A 20,593-nucleotide genomic window follows, 5' to 3' on the forward strand; every position below is an offset into this window, starting at 1 on the left:
TGACCTCCACTCCAAAAAGTGGGAAAGAGGATTTAACAGTGACCAATATTGATTCTTTTGATAGCAGCCCCATATTCTCAACACAAAGTGAGAAGTGTTTGGACAAATCACTTATTTGTACATCAGTTCCCCCATGGCACAACTGTACCTTCCCCACACTCAGTCTACAAACTATGGGACTTGTGGGTTCAGTTGGCAACATCTGTGTGTATGACTATGACATAAACACACTGGAAGGATCAAACTGGATAAATGATCGCATAATAGATGCCTTTCTTGCCTCCAGGGTGATCATGGCCAAAGAGCTACCGTATTTTTCGCTCTATAACACGCAGTTTTTTCCTCCTGGAAAGTAAGGGGAAATGTCTGTGCGTGTTATGGAGCGAATGCCTACAGATGGCAGGGGAATCCGCTGCAGTTGTGAGCAGTCCGTGGCTCTCTTTGAAACTGCAAAGCGGGTGTAAGCGGCTCCTGTCAGCGAGCCGAGCCGGGCAGGAGGGAGAGAAGCAGAGCGGGGTTGGTTGCTTTAAAACAACCCCGTGCTCTATGTCCCTCTCTCTTCTCCACTGAGCTGCTAAGTAGCAGCAAAGCTTTTCAGCCAGCCTAGCCGGGAGGAGGGAGAGAAGCAGATCGGGGCTGGTTGCTTTAAAACAACCCCGTGTCCCTGCCTGCAGTTTTTTGCTGTCCGATTTTGGATCAGCCACTGTAGGGGCTGTGTGTGTGTGTGTGTGTGTGTGTGTGCTTGAGCTATCGTTCTCCTCCTCCTCCTTCCTGTTCACTCTCACAGCGCCCCAGCGCTCTCCTGCGACTTTAGGAGTGATACTCTGTGTGTCTCTCTGTGTGTGAGGCATCGTTCTCCTTCTCTTGCTTCCCCTTCACTCTCCCAGCACCCCTGCTACTTCCAGCGCCCCTGCGACTTTAGGATTGATACTCTGTGTGTGTGTGTGTCTGTGTGTGTGTGAGGCATCGTTCTCCTCTTGCTTCCCCTTCACTCTCCCAGCGCCCCTGCGCTCTCCTGCGACTTTAGGATTGATACTCTGTGTGTGTGTGTGTGTGTGTGTGTGTGTGTGTGTGTGTGTGTGTGTGAGGCATCGTTCTCCTCTTGCTTCCCCTTCACTCTCCCAGCGCCCCTGCGCTCTCCTGCGACTTTAGGATTGATACTGTGTGTGTGTGAGAGAGAGGGGGGGGATCGTTCTCTTTCTCTTGCTTCCCACTCCCAGCGCCCCTGCGCTCTCCTGCGACTTTAGGATTGATACTCTGTGTGTGTGTGTGTCTGTGTGTGAGAGGGATTGTTCTCCTCCTCCTGCTTCCTGTTCACTCCCCCAGCGCCCCTGCGACTTTAGGGAGACTTTAGCATGGATCCACATGGATCCTCAGGATTTTTGCATTGGGCTACCCCAAACTCACCGTCAGATCACATGTCTGTGGCCACAGCATGAACCACAAAAATCATACATCCACTGTTTTGTTTAGAATATTTTTTTCTTGTTTTCCTCCTCTAAAAACTACGTGCGTGTTATGGTCTGGTGCATGTTATAGAGCGAAAAATACGGTAGGTCATGATGGAACAATTTTCCCACTTGCCATACTTGCCACTTCATGCAGATATGTCAAAGATTGCCAGTGCAAGCTCTGAAGAACTGTTTGAGATTTGGAGTGCTAAAGAAAGATGTTTTGATTATTCCAGTAAATGACAGAGAAGTCCACTGGATACTGATAGTAATCATTTTTAAAAGGAAGACCATGTTCTATCTAGATTCCAAACATGGATTGAACCACTCTGTGATTGATGCAATAACATCCAATTACAGTTCATACAAAAGGATATGGCTGCCATTAGACCCTGGATTGCAAAAGAAATAATACAGTACTGTAGGAAAAACTATTTTGAAAGACAAGACAAATATTTTCAAGTGGAAATTGATGCTGTTCCTCCCAAGAAGAGACAAATCTTGAACGAGAGTTATATTACTGTGTCTCGACCATGCCCAGAGGGATGGAAGGATACACTAACCTATTGCTCAGATATTTTACCTTCCTTGTTTGAAGGCTGCTGGTCACTATGTTTCTTGAAGGAAGGGTGCAGGAGGCCCAGTGGTGACCTAACTATGGTTTACTGTGAAGGAAACTGCAAGGACTGGTACCACTGCTTTCACATAGGCATTGATTCAAAAGATCTTCCAGAGGTTTTCGTGTGTCCAGACTGTCAATCCACTGTGGCCAAATAGATTTTGAAACTGCGAACTGTCATATTCCACAGGTTGGTATAATACAGCAAAATCCAAATATATAGTTTTCATCATCATGGCAGGGATGGTCCTTTTCCATAGAATTCTTATTTATGGAGTTAGTTTTTATATCCTGCTTTTCTCTACTTGAAGAAGTCTCAAAGTGGCTAAAAATCTCCTTTCCCTTCCACCCACACAACAGACACCTTGTGAGGTAGGTGGGGCTGAGAGAGTTCAGAGAGAAGTGTGACTGGCCCAAGGTCACCCAGCAGCTGCATGTGGAGGAGCGGGGAAGCGAACCCAGCTCACCAGATTAGAGTCCACCCCTCTTAACCACTACACCACAGAAACGTATCTCTTAAAACTCTGGAGCAAGCTGTTCAGTTCAGCCTCGTAGTGATACTGATTTGTGGAGGGAAGGTTGGTGATGAGCAAGATCTGTTCCCATTTCCCAACACAGAGACCATAGAGCAGTTTCTTTTGGGGGCTGATCCTGCAGAGTGTTTCTGTTCAGAATTTCCGTGGCAGAAATTGGCTAAGTGCCTTTATAAACATTCAGCTTCTCAAATTGGAGGTGGAGGGCAGAGAAGGTGCTAGTCCTTACCTCCCTCCTCCCAGCCCCATGATCCATTGCCCAATGGGCTGAATTTCAGGGCTTTTGCATGCAAAGGGCAAGCTTGTTCTTTACTTGTTTAGATCTTTAAACTTGGGAACAGATATTTGGCTCCATGACCACAATGACCAAAAGGGTCAGCTTCTAGAGGACTGGAAAGATCATGATTGTACTTCCCGTACCCTCAGCCCTAACTCTGTTGAGTATTTTTTGTTATGAGACTGGGTGTTTGGGGCTGATGCCATAGCATTCTTGTCTGGGGGCTTGATGGAAAAACAGAAAAGTGACCCTCACCTAACTCTCCAATGCCCTTCAAGAAGAATGCTGTAGGAAATATTGCTAAGCCCAAAGGGAGGTAAGAATTTGCTTCAGCTCACCTTGTTAATGGCAGAGCAAAAGCTATGCGTGTGTCATTCTCAACCAGTCTACTTTCAGGACTGATTTTAGAACCCTCTTATATCAGGCCACATGGTCACTGGAGGTGGCCCCATCATGCAAACATGACTATCCACACAGGGACCATCTATTTTTGTTTTTTTCTGATACTGGATTTTAAGTTACAGTTACATCTTTTAAAACAGCTGTCAGTATATCACACTGTATTCCACTTGCCTTCCAAAGGAACATATGGCTCTCCCCACATAGTGGGTTAGGTTGAGACTGCTGATCCAAAGTGATCAGTAATTTTTACGGTACTGTAATTACAATCCTGCTTTCCCTTGTACCAGCTTACCTTGACTTCGGTAAGGCCTTTGAAAAGGTCCCCCATGATATTATTGCAAAACAACTAGTAAAATGTGGGCTAGACAAAGCTACCGTTAGGTGGATTTGTAATTGGTTGATGGGCTGAACCCAAAGAGTGCTCATCAGTGGCTCACCTTCATCCTGGAAAAAAATGACTATTGGGGTTCCACAAGGTTCTGTCCTGGGCCTGGTGCTATTCAATATTTTTATAAATGATTTGGATGATGGAATAGAGGGCGCGCTAATCAAATTTGCAAATGACTGCAAACTGGGAGGGGTTGCTAATACACCAGAGGACAGGGTCAGAATTCAAAATGACCTGAATAGCCTAGAGAGCTGGGCCAAAACCAACAATATGCAGTTCAATAGGGAGAAATGTAAGGTACTACACCTGGATAGAAAAAATGAAATGCACAGGTGGGGGACACTTGGCTTGACAACAGTACCAGTGAAAGGGATCTGGGAGTCTTTGTCGACCACAAGCTGAATATGAGTCAACAGTGTGATGTGGCAGCTAAGAACGCCAATGCAATTCTGGGCTGCATCAATAGGAGTATAGTGTCTAGATCAAGTGAAGGAATGCTACCACACTATTCTGGTTGGTCAGACCACACCTGAAATTCTGTGTCCAGTTGAAGAAGGATATTGTCAAGCTGGAACATGTCCAGAGGAGGGTGACCAAAATGTAAAAGGTCTGGAATCCAAGCCCTATGAGGAGAGACTCAGGGAGCTGGATTTGTTTAATCTAGAGAAGAGAAGATTAAGGAGTGACATGATAGCCATGTTTAAATATTTGAAGGGATGTCATGTTGAAGAGGGAGCAAGCTTGTTTTCTGCTGTTCTAGAGACTAGGATGCAGAATAATGGATTCAAACTATGGGAAAAGAGATTCCACCTGGGCGCGGTAATCCAGTCAGGGAAAAAGGGAGGCATACTAAGTTTAGGGCACCGTTTCCAGCCCCTTCCCCTTTTCGGGGTGAGCATAGTGGATCCTAAAAAGGGCTGCTCAGTCATGGATACAGCTGCTGAGCTGCTCAACTGCCCCATTCCTTGAGTCAGAACGACTGAACGCCCATGTGTCGGTTCATGACTAGGGGCTTCACATTCCTGCCCCCGTAGCCATTTAGTGATCGCCATGGGGGGAGGATTTGGGGGGGTTGTGTTGGGTTTTTGGAAGACGCCTGTGCGTGAATTTGTTTTATGTGTGTAGATCAGTGCACACTGACCAACGCACAGTCTTCGCAGTAGGGCTCTGTTCTGATGGCATGAGTAGTCACGACGAACTGGTGGATCCTATCTGCTGCAGCCTTCATCTGCCTTCACAGCCGTTGTAACACACTGCTTGTTATCACCCGCCTGTTCTGCCATTGAGGACTTCTTGGCTCATTCTTTGTCTAGCTCCTTCCCTGTTATGTACTAAGCTTGGATCCTAGAACAATAGGCAAGTAGGATCCTAGAATGCAAGAACTGATTGGCTTGCAGGAAAAGACCAATCAGGCTCCAGGAGGGAAGCAGAATCAGCCAGTCAGACGGGACTCATTGTGTAAATAATGTATATAAAAGCCTGAGGTTTTGGGGGAAATTCAGTCACTGTTTTACAAGCAAGCTGCAATAAAGAGCATGAAATCACTACAGGACTCTGAGCATATTTAATTTTCTTTGACCTTACCACCTTGGGTGACCCTGCTGGGAGTACGAGATTCCCAACGGCTTCGCTCACAAGGGTCATAGGAATGTGCAAGCCCACTCACCATGACAAGTGAGAGAACTGAGATAGATTGCACTGAGCCCTGGTCTCATTAGACAAAGTGTTCCACCAAAAAGGCTCTGGCTCTGGTTGAGGACAGCTGGATATGTTTTGGGCCAGGGACCACCAGTAGGTTGCTGTTAGATGAGCGTCACACTCATGGGGGTGTATTGGAAGATAATTCCCACAGATAAGAAAGGTCACAGACTGTTTAGGGCTTTAAAGATTAGCACCAAAACATTGAACCTGATTTGATACTCCACCTGGAGCCAATCCAGCTGATGAACAACCAACTGAATGTGGGCTCTCCACAAAGTCCAAGTAAGTGTAGCACCCTGCTTGTGGTTAACGCTTAGCTGGAATGAAATATTCAATGCAGCAATAGAGAAATTAAAATAATAATTTATTTGTCAGACAAATAAATGAGAGGCACAGTGGTATATGGTTACCAAGCTCTGGCCTGGGCTCCTGCCATTATGGCCAGCACTTATATTCCCTCAGCCCAGCCCCCTTGCTCCTCCTTTGGCTGCCTCTGTCCAATCAGTCTGGTTGAATTTCCTATTGGCTGATTGCTAGAACCAATCATATAAGATACACCCATTTCCTATTACCTTTTATGGGAGACAAAGAGCTATATTTCCTTCTATTTATAATTGGCAAACAAGTAGCCATTAACCTCTACAAGGCACCTTAATTACCAGATCACCTTTGCCCCCTTAATTCTAAAATAGAGCAGGTGGCTAAAACAGATGGTGGGGTATTTTTATCTGAACAGATCTCTTGTTCATCTTTTTACACATCAGTTATGAAAGATCTCCTTCTTTGGAGCCATATGTCAGGAGTGCTCTGATGGTGTTTCCTGCCTGGCAGGGGGCTGGGCTCAATGGCCCCTGTGGTCTATTCCAACTCTAGGATTCTATGATTCTATGAAATAAGAATCTAACATCTAAATTTCTTACTTTCTAAATCCTTTGCATAATTACATTTAAGCCAATATATTTAATACATAACATATATAGCTTTTTAGAAGGAAAGGAACTTAGTAAAAGCTAAGCTAAATTCTCTCTAAATTCTCTAAAGCTTCAAAGCAGTTTCAGAGAGCTGCTTTTCCTAGTTCAGCTGCTGTTCCTATTTGCCCTATTTGTGGCTCAAATCTCTAATGGGAGGCACAATAATTCTTACTATTTACCAGCTTAATTGTGTTTTTGCAACTTGATTATTCTGTAATTTGTAAGGTCAGTGACCTCGCTTCCCAGCCTTTTTATGACCGCAATAAACCAGGGGCCCTCTGCTTGCCAGCTGCTTGCTGGTTTCCTGCCTTTGGTTTTTCTGCCTCGGAAGAAACATTTATGAATTTAAGCTCATATAGGAACCTGATCAAAATATAAGCCAATATAAGCCTTGATTATAATGCAGGCTATGATCAGATGCCTCATTCCCCCCTTTCAAGCTCAAGGACCTTCATCCCAAGTGTCCTTGATAGCTTGACCTTCATCATATTCCTGAGGTAAAGCTCTGTATAGAGCCATGATATGAGGTAGAGTTTCATTTGAAATCATCTTGCTAATTGTACTTCTAAAACATGAAATGATACATGGCACCATACATAAAATCATTACTCCTACCGTCAAGAAAAACAAGCAAGACAATAATATCCCTTTGAGTCAGTGACCTCGCTTCCCAGCCTTTTTATGACCGCAATAAACCAGGGGCCCTCTGCTTGCCAGCTGCTTGCTGGTTTCCTGCCTTTGGTTTTTCTGCCTCGGGAGAAACATTTATGAATTTAAGCTCATATAGGAACCTGATCAAAATATAAGCCAATATAAGCCTTGATTATAATGCAGGCTATGATCAGATGCCTCATAAGAACTCATGCATCTGCATTTTAGACCATTTGGAGTTTCTGGAGCAGTCTCAAGGGTAGCCCTGCATCTCTCTCTCTCTCACTCTCTCTCTCTCTCTCTCTCTATCACATTTATACCCTGCACTCCCCTGCTCAGGTGTACAGCAAGTTAAAGTAGTCTAGTACAGTGGTGCCTCGCAAGACGAAATTAATTCGTTCCGCGAGTTTTGTCGTCTTGCGATTTTTTTTCGTCTTGCGAAGCACGGTGTCGGAAAAGTTTTGGAAAAGCTTCAAAAATCACCAAAGTCTTCAAAAACCTCAAAAAAGGCTACCACACCACGTGCTATGAGTTGCTCCTCGAAGTCAAGTCGCAACTGTATTAACGGTGTTAAGAAAAAGGAAACAAACTTGCAAGACGTTTCCATCTTGCGAAGCAAGCCCATAGGGAAAATCGTCTTGCGAAGCAGCTCAAAAAACCAAAAACCCTTTCGTCTTCCGAGTTTTCCGTCTTGCGAGGCATTCGTCTTGCGAGGTACCACTGTATGCAGGTGACTACTGCATGGATCGCCATGGCTAGGTTGGAAAGGGACAGGTACGGTACCGATTGCCTAACCTGACATAGATTCAAAAATTCCAGTTTGGCTACATTTGTGACCAATGCCTCCATAGAGACAGAAGCATCCAGGATCACACCGGGATTCCTGATGGCAGCTACAGGTGACTATTGTGCCCTATGAAGAGCTGGGAGCTGGCAAACCAAACTGAAATTATTCTGGCCCAGCCATTGGGCGCCCATCCTTAAAGGATAGAGATTCAGCCGACTCCGTTTCCTCCATCCCAGCACACCCACCTAAAAATTGGCCAATATATCCAGGGTAGCATCTGGCCAGGGCCATGAAGCAGTAGATCCATGATGTTTGTGGTCAGATCTGTGGTTATGTACAAGATATGTGAATAAAGGGTGAATTTGGGGTTCCCCAATGCAAAAAGTGTGATGATCCATGAGGATCTGTGCTTCAAAACCATGTTTTTGAGCCATGGAGTGGCCAGGAAGCCATGGATCCGTGATTTTTGTGGTGCAGGCTGTGCCCCTGGCTATGATGTTTGATCTGACGGTGAGTTTGGGCTGGTCTTGTGCAAAATTCATGAGGATCCATGAGGATCCGTGTTTTTTAACCACGTTTTTGCGCCCCTGCAGCCCCACGAAATAGTGGATGCATGATTTTTTTGATGCTGTCTACAGAGTAAGACATAGAATCATAGAATCATAGAACTGTAGAGTTGGAAGGGACCCTGAGGATCATCTAGTCCAACCCCCTGCAATGCAGGAATATGCAGCTGGTCCATACAGGGATCGAACCTGCAACCTTGGTGTTATCAGCACCATGGTCTAACCAACTGAGCTATCCAGGCTCATCATGGTCTACAGTATCATGGTGGTTTTATTTAATTTGAATGAAAAAATCATATGAATTCACGAGGATCCGTCTAGATCCGCCTTTTACCTTTTTCCTATATATTTAATCTGGCAATTTAATTCATTTGGTTGATTTTGATAATAGTGCTTAAGGGCTCTTGGGAGCTTTGCTTTGCTTATAGGTTTGTTGCATAAGTCAATTATCATTTTTCACTGCTGTATTGCTGGGTTACAATTTATAATTCTACCTCTAGCTTGCTGCATAGCTGCTTATATTATCAAAGGTTCTCTTCTGTTTATTATAGACTCAGTATTCCTCTAAATACATTGCTTTGAGGTGTGGGCCTCAGGCCTTCGTAGTGCCTAGTAACCCACAGGCTTTGGCACAGTTTTTCAATGCTTTTTAGACATTTTATAGGCAATATAGGCCCGCAGACCAGGTGGCAGCGCCACCTCTGGCGCTCACCCAAGAATGCATCCCGGATACGCCACCTAACGTTGTGGACCGCCCCGGCACCTCCGCGGCAACCGCAGCAGTGCTGAGAGCAGCCAATGATTCAACAGTGGGTCCTGTGTCCAAGATGGGTCAGGGTAGCCTCCTGTGCGCTGCAACCCACAGGCCTAGTCAGTGTTTCCTCTGCTTTTGAAACCTTTTACCAGCAATTCAGGCCCATGGTCACTGCGGCCTCTCCCCAAATAGTGAGTACTTCCGTCCAGCAATGAGGAGCTCCCTTGCACTTTGGTCTCCTTATTTAGGGTTCCACATTCAGGTAGCAATCCATTTATGCATCCTCACACATAATTACAGTCTACGTGTCCCTGGGTTTCCAATGACAGATCCTCGGGAGGTAGGGCTCATGCTCACAATTATAACCTTTCTGCCTCTCAGTATACCCCAGACTTTCCCAGTATTCTACAGCATTCACAACCTCAGTCTTTACCGCGGAAGGGGGCTCCGAAACATCATCGGACGAAGAGACGCAGGGGCAACAGGAAGTGGCAGCGGCTGCAGAACAGCACCAGTCTCCAATGATGGGCAAGGGAGAAAGAAGTCTAAGTAAGAAGAAGCATTTGGCCAAGAAGAGGAAAAGAAGTAAGCCTTCTGATGCCGAGGACGATTCAGAAAAGCTTCCTGCTGCCCACCACCTGCTGGGTTCAGAGCGACCAGAATTACTGGATGGAGAATATGGGTCCCTATGTGGAAAAAGGAAAGTTGGAAAATTTGAAGCTAAGCGAGTCCCTCACCATGAGGTTTGCTGGGAGTACAACACGGGTGTGTGCCAGGGGCCAAATTGTAAGTATGCGCATGAAGGTGAGAAGTGCCTAGGTAACCACCCAGCGTCTTCATGTTTTAAAGGTAAACAGCCTTTCCGGGCAGCAGGGGGCATTTCCACCAGCGGTCTTGAAAAGCTCACAGACCCACCAAAAAGAACAGCCACAAACTGGTATGAATTTGGCCCTTGACTGTGGTGTTCTCTTCTGTTAAGCTCTCACCTCTTAGAACCCTTCTCAATAAATACCCTAAAATAGAGGCAGCAAAGTACCCTGGGAAAGAGTTTCTCTTATGGCTTCAAGATCCTCGTTTCATTACCCCCTAACTCAGGGACCCCCCACCCCACCCAAACCAAAGAATCAGCTTGGGAAATGCCAGCTATTGCAAAAAAGAAATTAAAGAAATTTCTGGCCGGGAGGGTGGCTTGCCCCTTCAGGGAGCCACCTATAGCGGGTTTACTCATTTCACCTTTAGGCTCCAGGAGAGTATCCTATGATCCACAACCTATCCTACCCTAGAGGTGGCTCAGTCAATGATGCAATACCACAGAAGCCTTGTTCTGTGAAGTATGCCTCCTTTGATCAGGCTATAAAGCGTATGTGCAGGTTCAGGCTAAGTGCGCCATTGAGTCGACTTTCCGTCTCCTGCCAATTCACCCTGAGGAATTTCTATGGCTAGGTTTTAGATTTGAGGGGGCTTATTCCATAGACAAATCTATGCCGATAGGGTGCTCAGTAGCTTGTGCAGCCTTTGAGTCATTTAGTGCAATTTTGGACTGGGCTTCGCTTTAGAACTGGTTCTGAAGGGGTGACCCATTACCTCGATAACTCTCCCCCCCCCCATCAGTAGTAATAGCCCTGAGTGCGCTTCTCCTTTAGAGGCTTTCACCTCACTGGCTGAGGAGCTTGGGGTACCTTTGGTGGCGGACAAAACAGAGGGTCCAGTTTTGACCATAACCTATTTGGGGTATTGAATTGGACACAATTGCACAGACATCCCGCCTACCAAGGGAGAGGCTAGCATTAATTCTGCAACTTCCCCTCAAGAAGATCACCCTTGGCCAGAGTCATTTCAAGCTTCGGTCACCTCAACTTTGCATGCTGGGTAGTGTTCCCTGGCCGCCCCTTTTGTGGGTGATTGGCTAAGCTGTCAGCGGGACTGCGTGCTCCGCAACACTGAGTGCGCCTCTCTAAAGTGGTCAAGTCAGACCTGAAGGTTGGGTTGAAGTTCCTGGAAAAGTACAATGGCATTTGCCTGCTGACGAGTTCAGGAATCACCAGGTATGCTTCTGGACCGACAATCAAACGGTTGTCAGTGTCCTGTCAAAGCAATTATCGCACTCTCCTAGAGTGGCAGATCTGCCCTGGACCTTTGTCCTTTTGTGCTTAGAATTAAACATCTATTTCTCTACCAAATTTACCCCTAGGGTTAACAATGACATCACGGATGCTCAGGCGCAGCAAATTGCCACAGCCATTCCGGGAGCACCTTTGGAGCTTTGGGAACGTGATGTCCTGAAGGGAGTATTAGCTTCAGGAGCCCCGCCCACACTTAGATCTTATAAAAAGGCTTGGTTGGACTTTATGGAGTTCCAAGGCAAATTTATTAATTAATAAATAAATAAATAAATAAATAAATAAATAAATAAATAAAGAAAGAAAGAAAGAAAGAAAGAAAGAAAGAAAGAAAGAATGAATGAATGAATGAATGAATGCTAGGCTTGACACACCTCAAGGCAAATTAGAAAATCCTAGGCTGAAGCTCTGCAATACTTGGTACATTGGAGGGTGCTGGGTCGTGCAGCAAAGACTCTTAAACATCCAGTAGGCGGCAATCTCCCTTTTTCTGTAAGGTTGTTTAATCCATAGACCCTGGCGTGGACTTCTTAGTGTGAAGGGCACTTTAGGGCTGCTGTTCAGGGAAGTTTTTTAATGTGTGATATTTTAGTGTATGTTTGATAATCTATGGAAGCCGCCCAGAGTGGCTGGGGAAACACAGCCAGATGGGCGGGGTACAAATAATAAATTATTATTATTATTACTATTGTTGTTGTTGTTGTTGTAGGGCTGGCGCAGGCTGCAGCCTCCTAAAAGTGATGGTAGAAGGCCCTTATGACATTCTATGCCAATTCCAAAATAATAAAATAAAATAAAAATAATAAAAATAAAATAAAATAAGAAGTATCTGTTGGTCCGAGGACAAGGCCCGGTTATTTTCAGCTGCATACTCCATTGCCTTTGGCGCTATGCGCATTGGCGAAGTGGTTTGTAAGGGCCAACCAAAATCCGCTGCCCGGGGTTAGTTTGAGAGACCTGACCTTGTTCAGATCCAATTTAGTCCTGCATGTCCAATGTTCCAAAACCGATCAGCGGTAAAGGACACTAAACATTTCATGTACGTGAGACCAACCGTCTCAGGTCCATTCCTTATACATTTGGATGGCTCCTGCCTTGCACAGCATCAGTCCACGCGCATTATGCAAAGAGAGATTGCTGCCTGCGGTTTATCCTCAGCTGAATTTGCGGCTAACTCCTTTAGGATTGGGGCCGCCACCACAGCACTGCATTTGGGACTCTCAGCTGAAAGGATGAAGGACATGGGGGCAGTGGAAGTCTGATGCATTTACGGGATATATTCGTAAGACCTTGTGATTGTTCACAGTATACTTGACCTGGCTTCGTTACCTTCTTTTGCTTTCAGGTGATGTTGTGGTGCACATTTTGATTATAGGCCCTGCACTGTCCACTGGGATAGAAACCATGCCGTTAACGGGGACCCTAGGGTGCAGGAGCTATGAGGGCGCGCATCTGGATAATCGGGCACAGCATTGTGCATTGGGCCAGGGTCCACGCCATCAATTCCGGTCTCGGGACGCACCTTAACTGAGGCATCTGAGCCTGCATTATAATCAAGGCTTATATTTTGATCAGGTTCCTATAATTCTAAAAATGGGCTTAAATTCATAAATGTTTCTTCCGAGGCAGAAAAACCAAAGGCAGGAAACCAGCAAGCAGCTGGCAAGCAGAGGGCCCCTGGTTTATTGCGGTCATAAAAAGGCAAGGTCACTGACCTTACAAATTACAGAATAATCAAGTTGCAAAAACACAATTAAGCTGGTAAATAGTAAGAATCATTAGAGACTTGAGCCAAAGGGTAAATTGAAGAAGTTGCTTTTAGAACAGCAGCTGAACCAGGAAAAGCAGCTCTCTGAAACTGCTTTGAAGCTTTAGAGAATTTAGAGAGAATTTAGCTTAGCTTTTACTAAGTTCCTTTCCTTCTAAAAAGCTATATATGTTATGTATTAAATATATTGGCTTAAATGTAATTATGCAAAGGATTTAGAAAGTAAGAAATTTAGATGTTAGATTCTTATTTCATAGAATCCTAGAATCCTAGAGTTGGAATAGACCACAAGGGCCATTGAGCCCAGCCCCTGCCAGGCAGGAAACACCATCAGAGCACTCCTGACATATGGCTCCAAAGAAGGAGATATTTCATAGCTGGTGAACCCAAGATCTCTGTTCAGATAAAATTAGAACCATTAGCCATCTGTTTTGCAGGGAATAGGGCAAGAGGGGCAAAGGTGATCTGGTAATTAAGGTGCCTTGTAGAGGTTAATGGCTACTTGTTTGCCAATTATAAATAGAAGAAAATATAGCTCTCTGTCTCCCATAAAAGGTAATAGGAAATGGGTGTATCTCTTAGGATTGGTTCTAGCAATCAGCCAATAGGAAATTCAACCAGGCTGATTGGACAGAGGCAGCCAAAGGAGGAGCAAGGGGGCTGGGCTGAGGGAATATAAGTGCTGGCCATAATGGCAGGAGCCCAGGCCAGAGCTTGGTAACCATATACCACTGTGCCTCTCATTTATTTGTCTGACAAATAAATTATTATTTTAATTTCTCTATTGCTGCATTGAATATTTCATTCCAGCTAAGCGTTAACCACAAGCAGGGTGCTACACTTACTTGGACTTTGTGGAGAGCCCACATTCAGTTGGTTGTTCATCAGCTGGATTGGCTCCAGGTGGAGTATCAAATCAGGTTCAATGTTTTGGTGCTAATCTTTAAAGCCCTAAACAGTCTGTGACCTTTCTTATCTGTGGGAATTATCTTCCAATACACCCCCATGAGTGTGACGCTCATCTAACAGCAACCTACTGGTGGTCCCTGGCCCAAAACATATCCAGCTGTCCTCAACCAGAGCCAGAGCCTTTTTGGTGGAACACTTTGTCTAATGAGACCAGGGCTCAGTGCAATCTATCTCAGTTCTCTCACTTGTCATGGTGAGTGGGCTTGCACATTCCTATGACCCTTGTGAGCGAAGCCGTTGGGAATCTCGTACTCCCAGCAGGGTCACCCAAGGTGGTAAGGTCAAAGAAAATTAAATATGCTCAGAGTCCTGTAGTGATTTCATGCTCTTTATTGCAGCTTGCTTGTAAAACAGTGACTGAATTTCCCCCAAAACCTCAGGCTTTTATATACATTATTTACACAATGAGTCCCGTCTGACTGGCTGATTCTGCTTCCCTCCTGGAGCCTGATTGGTCTTTTCCTGCAAGCCAATCAGTTCTTGCATTCTAGGATCCTACTTGCCTATTGTTCTAGGATCCAAGCTTAGTACATAACAGGGAAGGAGCTAGACAAAGAATGAGCCAAGAAGTCCTCAATGGCAGAACAGGCGGGTGATAACAAGCAGTGTGTTACAACGGCTGTGAAGGCAGATGAAGGCTGCAGCAGATAGGATCCACCAGTTCGTCGTGACTACTCATGCCATCAGAACAGAGCCCTACTGCGAAGACTGTGCGTTGGTCAGTGTGCACTGATCTACACACATAAAACAAATTCACGCACAGGCGTCTTCCAAAAACCCAACACAACCCCCCCAAATCCTCCCCCCATGGCGATCACTAAATGGCTACGGGGGCAGGAATGTGAAGCCCCTAGTCATGAACCGACACATGGGCGTTCAGTCGTTCTGACTCAAGGAATGGGGCAGTTGAGCAGCTCAGCAGCTGTATCCATGACTGAGCAGCCCTTTTTAGGATCCACTATGCTCACCCCGAAAAGGGGAAGGGGCTGGAAACGGTGCCCTAAACTTAGTATGCCTCCCTTTTTCCCTGACTGGATTACCGCGCCCAGGTGGAATCTCTTTTCCCATAGTTTGAATCCATTATTCTGCATCCTAGTCTCTAGAACAGCAGAAAACAAGCTTGCTCCCTCTTCAACATGACATCCCTTCAAATATTTAAACATGGCTATCATGTCACTCCTTAATCTTCTCTTCTCTAGATTAAACAAATCCAGCTCCCTGAGTCTCTCCTCATAGGGCTTGGATTCCAGACCTTTTACATTTTGGTCACCCTCCTCTGGACATGTTCCAGCTTGACAATATCCTTCTTCAACTGGACACAGAATTTCAGGTGTGGTCTGACCAACCAGAATAGTGTGGTAGCATTCCTTCACTTGATCTAGACACTATACTCCTATTGATGCAGCCCAGAATTGCATTGGCGTTCTTAGCTGCCACATCACACTGTTGACTCATATTCAGCTTGTGGTCGACAAAGACTCCCAGATCCCTTTCACTGGTACTGTTGTCAAGCCAAGTGTCCCCCACCTGTGCATTTCATTTTTTCTATCCAGGTGTAGTACCTTACATTTCTCCCTATTGAACTGCATATTGTTGGTTTTGGCCCAGCTCTCTAGGCTATTCAGGTCATTTTGAATTCTGACCCTGTCCTCTGGTGTATTAGCAACCCCTCCCAGTTTGCAGTCATTTGCAAATTTGATTAGCGCGCCCTCTATTCCATCATCCAAATCATTTATAAAAATATTGAATAGCACCAGGCCCAGGACAGAACCTTGTGGAACCCCAATAGTCATTTTTTTCCAGGATGAAGGTGAGCCACTGATGAGCACTCTTTGGGTTCAGCCCATCAACCAATTACAAATCCACCTAACGGTAGCTTTGTCTAGCCCACATTTTACTAGTTGTTTTGCAATAATATCATGGGGGACCTTTTCAAAGGCCTTACCGAAGTCAAGGTAAGCTGGTACAAGGGAAAGCAGGATTGTAATTACAGTACCGTAAAAATTACTGATCACTTTGGATCAGCAGTCTCAACCTAACCCACTATGTGGGGAGAGCCACGTGTTCCTTTGGAAGGCAAGTGGAATACAGTGTGATATACTGACAGCTGTTTTAAAAGATGTAACTGTAACTTAAAATCCAGTATCAGAAAAAAACAAAAATAGATGGTCCCTGTGTGGATAGTCATGTTTGCATGATGGGGCCACCTCCAGTGACCATGTGGCCTGATATAAGAGGGTTCTAAAATCAGTCCTGAAAGTAGACTGGTTGAGAATGACACACGCATAGCTTTTGCTCTGCCATTAACAAGGTGAGCTGAAGCAAATTCTTACCTCCCTTTGGGCTTAGCAATATTTCCTACAGCATTCTTCTTGAAGGGCATTGGAGAGTTAGGTGAGGGTCACTTTTCTGTTTTTCCATCAAGCCCCCAGACAAGAATGCTATGGCATCAGCCCCAAACACCCAGTCTCATAACAAAAAATACTCAACAGAGTTAGGGCTGAGGGTACGGGAAGTACAATCATGATCTTTCCAGTCCTCTAGAAGCTGACCCTTTTGGTCATTGTGGTCATGGAGCCAAATATCTGTTCCCAAGTTTAAAGATCTAAACAAGTAAAGAACAAGCTTGCCCTTTGCATGCAAAAGCCCTGAAATTCAGCCCATTGGGCAATGGATCATGGGGCTGGGAGGAGGGAGGTAAGGACTAGCACCTTCTCTGCCCTCCACCTCCAATTTGAGAAGCTGAATGTTTATAAAGGCACTTAGCCAATTTCTGCCACGGAAATTCTGAACAGAAACACTCTGCAGGATCAGCCCCCAAAAGAAACTGCTCTATGGTCTCTGTGTTGGGAAATGGGAACAGATCTTGCTCATCACCAACCTTCCCTCCACAAATCAGTATCACTACGAGGCTGAACTGAACAGCTTGCTCCAGAGTTTTAAGAGATACGTTTCTGTGGTGTAGTGGTTAAGAGGGGTGGACTCTAATCTGGTGAGCTGGGTTCGCTTCCCCGCTCCTCCACATGCAGCTGCTGGGTGACCTTGGGCCAGTCACACTTCTCTCTGAACTCTCTCAGCCCCACCTACCTCACAAGGTGTCTGTTGTGTGGGTGGAAGGGAAAGGAGATTTTTAGCCACTTTGAGACTTCTTCAAGTAGAGAAAAGCAGGATATAAAAACTAACTCCATAAATAAGAATTCTATGGAAAAGGACCATCCCTGCCATGATGATGAAAACTATATATTTGGATTTTGCTGTATTATACCAACCTGTGGAATATGACAGTTCGCAGTTTCAAAATCTATTTGGCCACAGTGGATTGACAGTCTGGACACACGAAAACCTCTGGAAGATCTTTTGAATCAATGCCTATGTGAAAGCAGTGGTACCAGTCCTTGCAGTTTCCTTCACAGTAAACCATAGTTAGGTCACCACTGGGCCTCCTGCACCCTTCCTTCAAGAAACATAGTGACCAGCAGCCTTCAAACAAGGAAGGTAAAATATCTGAGCAATAGGTTAGTGTATCCTTCCATCCCTCTGGGCATGGTCGAGACACAGTAATATAACTCTCGTTCAAGATTTGTCTCTTCTTGGGAGGAACAGCATCAATTTCCACTTGAAAATATTTGTCTTGTCTTTCAAAATAGTTTTTCCTACAGTACTGTATTATTTCTTTTGCAATCCAGGGTCTAATGGCAGCCATATCCTTTTGTATGAACTGTAATTGGATGTTATTGCATCAATCACAGAGTGGTTCAATCCATGTTTGGAATCTAGATAGAACATGGTCTTCCTTTTAAAAATGATTACTATCAGTATCCAGTGGACTTCTCTGTCATTTACTGGAATAATCAAAACATCTTTCTTTAGCACTCCAAATCTCAAACAGTTCTTCAGAGCTTGCACTGGCAATCTTTGACATATCTGCATGAAGTGGCAAGTATGGCAAGTGGGAAAATTGTTCCATCATGACCTACCGTATTTTTCGCTCTATAACATGCACCAGACCATAACACGCACGTAGTTTTTAGAGGAGGAAAACAAGAAAAAAATATTCTAAACAAAACAGTGGATGTATGATTTTTGTGGTTCATGCTGTGGCCACAGACATGTGATCTGACGGTGAGTTTGGGGTAGCCCAATGCAAAAATCCTGAGGATCCATGTGGATCCATGCTAAAGTCTCCCTAAAGTCGCAGGGGCGCTGGGGGAGTGAACAGGAAGCAGGAGGAGGAGAACAATCCCTCTCACACACAGACACACACACACACAGAGTATCAATCCTAAAGTCGCAGGAGAGCGCAGGGGCGCTGGGAGTGGGAAGCAAGAGAAAGAGAACGATCCCCCCCCCTCTCTCTCACACACACACAGTATCAATCCTAAAGTCGCAGGAGAGCGCAGGGGCGCTGGGAGAGTGAAGGGGAAGCAAGAGGAGAACGATGCCTCACACACACACACACACACACACACACAGAGTATCAATCCTAAAGTCGCAGGAGAGCGCAGGGGCGCTGGGAGTGGGAAGCAAGAGAAGGAGAACGATCCCCCCCCCTCTCTCTCTCTCTCACACACACACAGTATCAATCCTAAAGTCGCAGGAGAGCGCAGGGGCGCTGGGAGAGTGAAGGGGAAGCAAGAGGAGAACGATGCCTCACACACACACAGACACACACACACACAGAGTATCAATCCTAAAGTCGCAGGAGAGCGCAGGGGTGCTGGGAGTGGGAAGGGGAAGCAAGAGGAGAACGATGCCTCACACACACACAGACACACAGACACACACACACACACACACACACACACACAGTATCAATCCTAAAGTCGCAGGAGAGCGCAGGGGCGCTGGGAGAGTGAAGGGGAAGCAAGATGAGAACGATGCCTCACACACACACAGACACACACACACACAGAGTATCAATCCTAAAGTCGCAGGGGCGCTGGAAGTAGCAGGGGCGCTGGGAGAGTGAAGGGGAAGCAAGAGAAGGAGAACGATGCCTCAAACACAGAGAGACACACAGAGTATCACTCCTAAAGTCGCAGGAGAGCGCTGGGGCGCTGTGAGAGTGAACAGGAAGGAGGAGGAGGAGAACGATAGCTCAAGCACACACACACACACACACACACACACACACACACACACACACACAGCCCCTACAGTGGCTGATCCAAAATCGGACAGCAAAAAACTGCAGGCAGGGACACGGGGTTGTTTTAAAGCAACCAGCCCCGATCTGCTTCTCTCCCTCCTCCCGGCTAGGCTGGCTGAAAAGCTTTGCTGCTACTTAGCAGCTCAGTGGAGAAGAGAGAGGGACATAGAGCACGGGGTTGTTTTAAAGCAACCAACCCCGCTCTGCTTCTCTCCCTCCTGCCCGGCTCGGCTCGCTGACAGGAGCCGCTTACACCCGCTTTGCAGTTTCAAAGAGAGCCACGGACTGCTCACAACTGCAGCGGATTCCCCTGCCATCTGTAGGCATTCGCTCCATAACACGCACAGACATTTCCCCTTACTTTCCAGGAGGAAAAAACTGCGTGTTATAGAGCGAAAAATACGGTAGCTCTTTGGCCATGATCACCCTGGAGGCAAGAAAGGCATCTATTATGCGATCATTTATCCAGTTTGATCCTTCCAGTGTGTTTATGTCATAGTCATACACACAGATGTTGCCAACTGAACCCACAAGTCCCATAGTTTGTAGACTGAGTGTGGGGAAGGTACAGTTGTGCCATGGGGGAACTGATGTACAAATAAGTGATTTGTCCAAACACTTCTCACTTTGTGTTGAGAATATGGGGCTGCTATCAAAATAATCAATATTGGTCACTGTTAAATCCTCTTTCCCACTTTTTGGAGTGGAGGTCATCTGAGGCTGAGTGCTTTCCAGGTGTCTCTTAGATAGTTGGTGATCTTAAGGAGTCAAACCCCTCAGCAGCCTGCACTGAGTCAGCTGCTGGAGCTACTGTTATCTTTTCCTGCAGTCTGGGGAACTTTCTTCCTGATCTACTCTTCTGTCTTTTATTTCACTTCAGCTGTGTGAGCTGCAACTGGCAAGGCTTCCCTGGTTCTGGTGGCATGCCGATAGATTTTGTGGCAGCTATAATATGGTAACAAGTCCTGGCTGATGGGTGCGCACACAATGTCCTGTACGGACTGTGCATGCATGGCAGCCCGTATGGACGCCGTGCGTGTGGCAGCCCGTATGGTCGCCAGGAGAGCGGCTGCCCATACAGCCTGTACGACCGCCGTGAGAGGGGCTGCCTGTATGGACGCTATGCGAGCAGCAGCCTGTACAGTCACCGCGAGAGCAGCTGCCCATATGGCCCATATGGTCGCTGCAAGAGGGGCTGCCTGTACAGTTGCCGCAAGAGCGGCAGCCCACACGGACGCCGCACAAGCGGCAGCCAGTACAGTGACCGTACTGTCACTCTCCCCCCAGCATGGCACCCTGGGGCACCATCACCCCGCTGCCCCTTCATATGCCCCTGCAGTCAATCAAATGTACTATGAACAATCTGAAGTCATGCTGGGCACAATTCACCACTAATCCTGTTCTTTTTCTAAAAACACGTGGTGGACTCCAGGAAAGCTGTCAGCAGGCACCATGATGCCCATGGGCACCACGTTGGAAACCCCCTA

This window comes from Podarcis muralis, chromosome W (genome assembly GCF_964188315.1).
Source record: "Podarcis muralis chromosome W, rPodMur119.hap1.1, whole genome shotgun sequence".
Classification (NCBI taxonomy): domain Eukaryota; kingdom Metazoa; phylum Chordata; class Lepidosauria; order Squamata; family Lacertidae; genus Podarcis; species Podarcis muralis.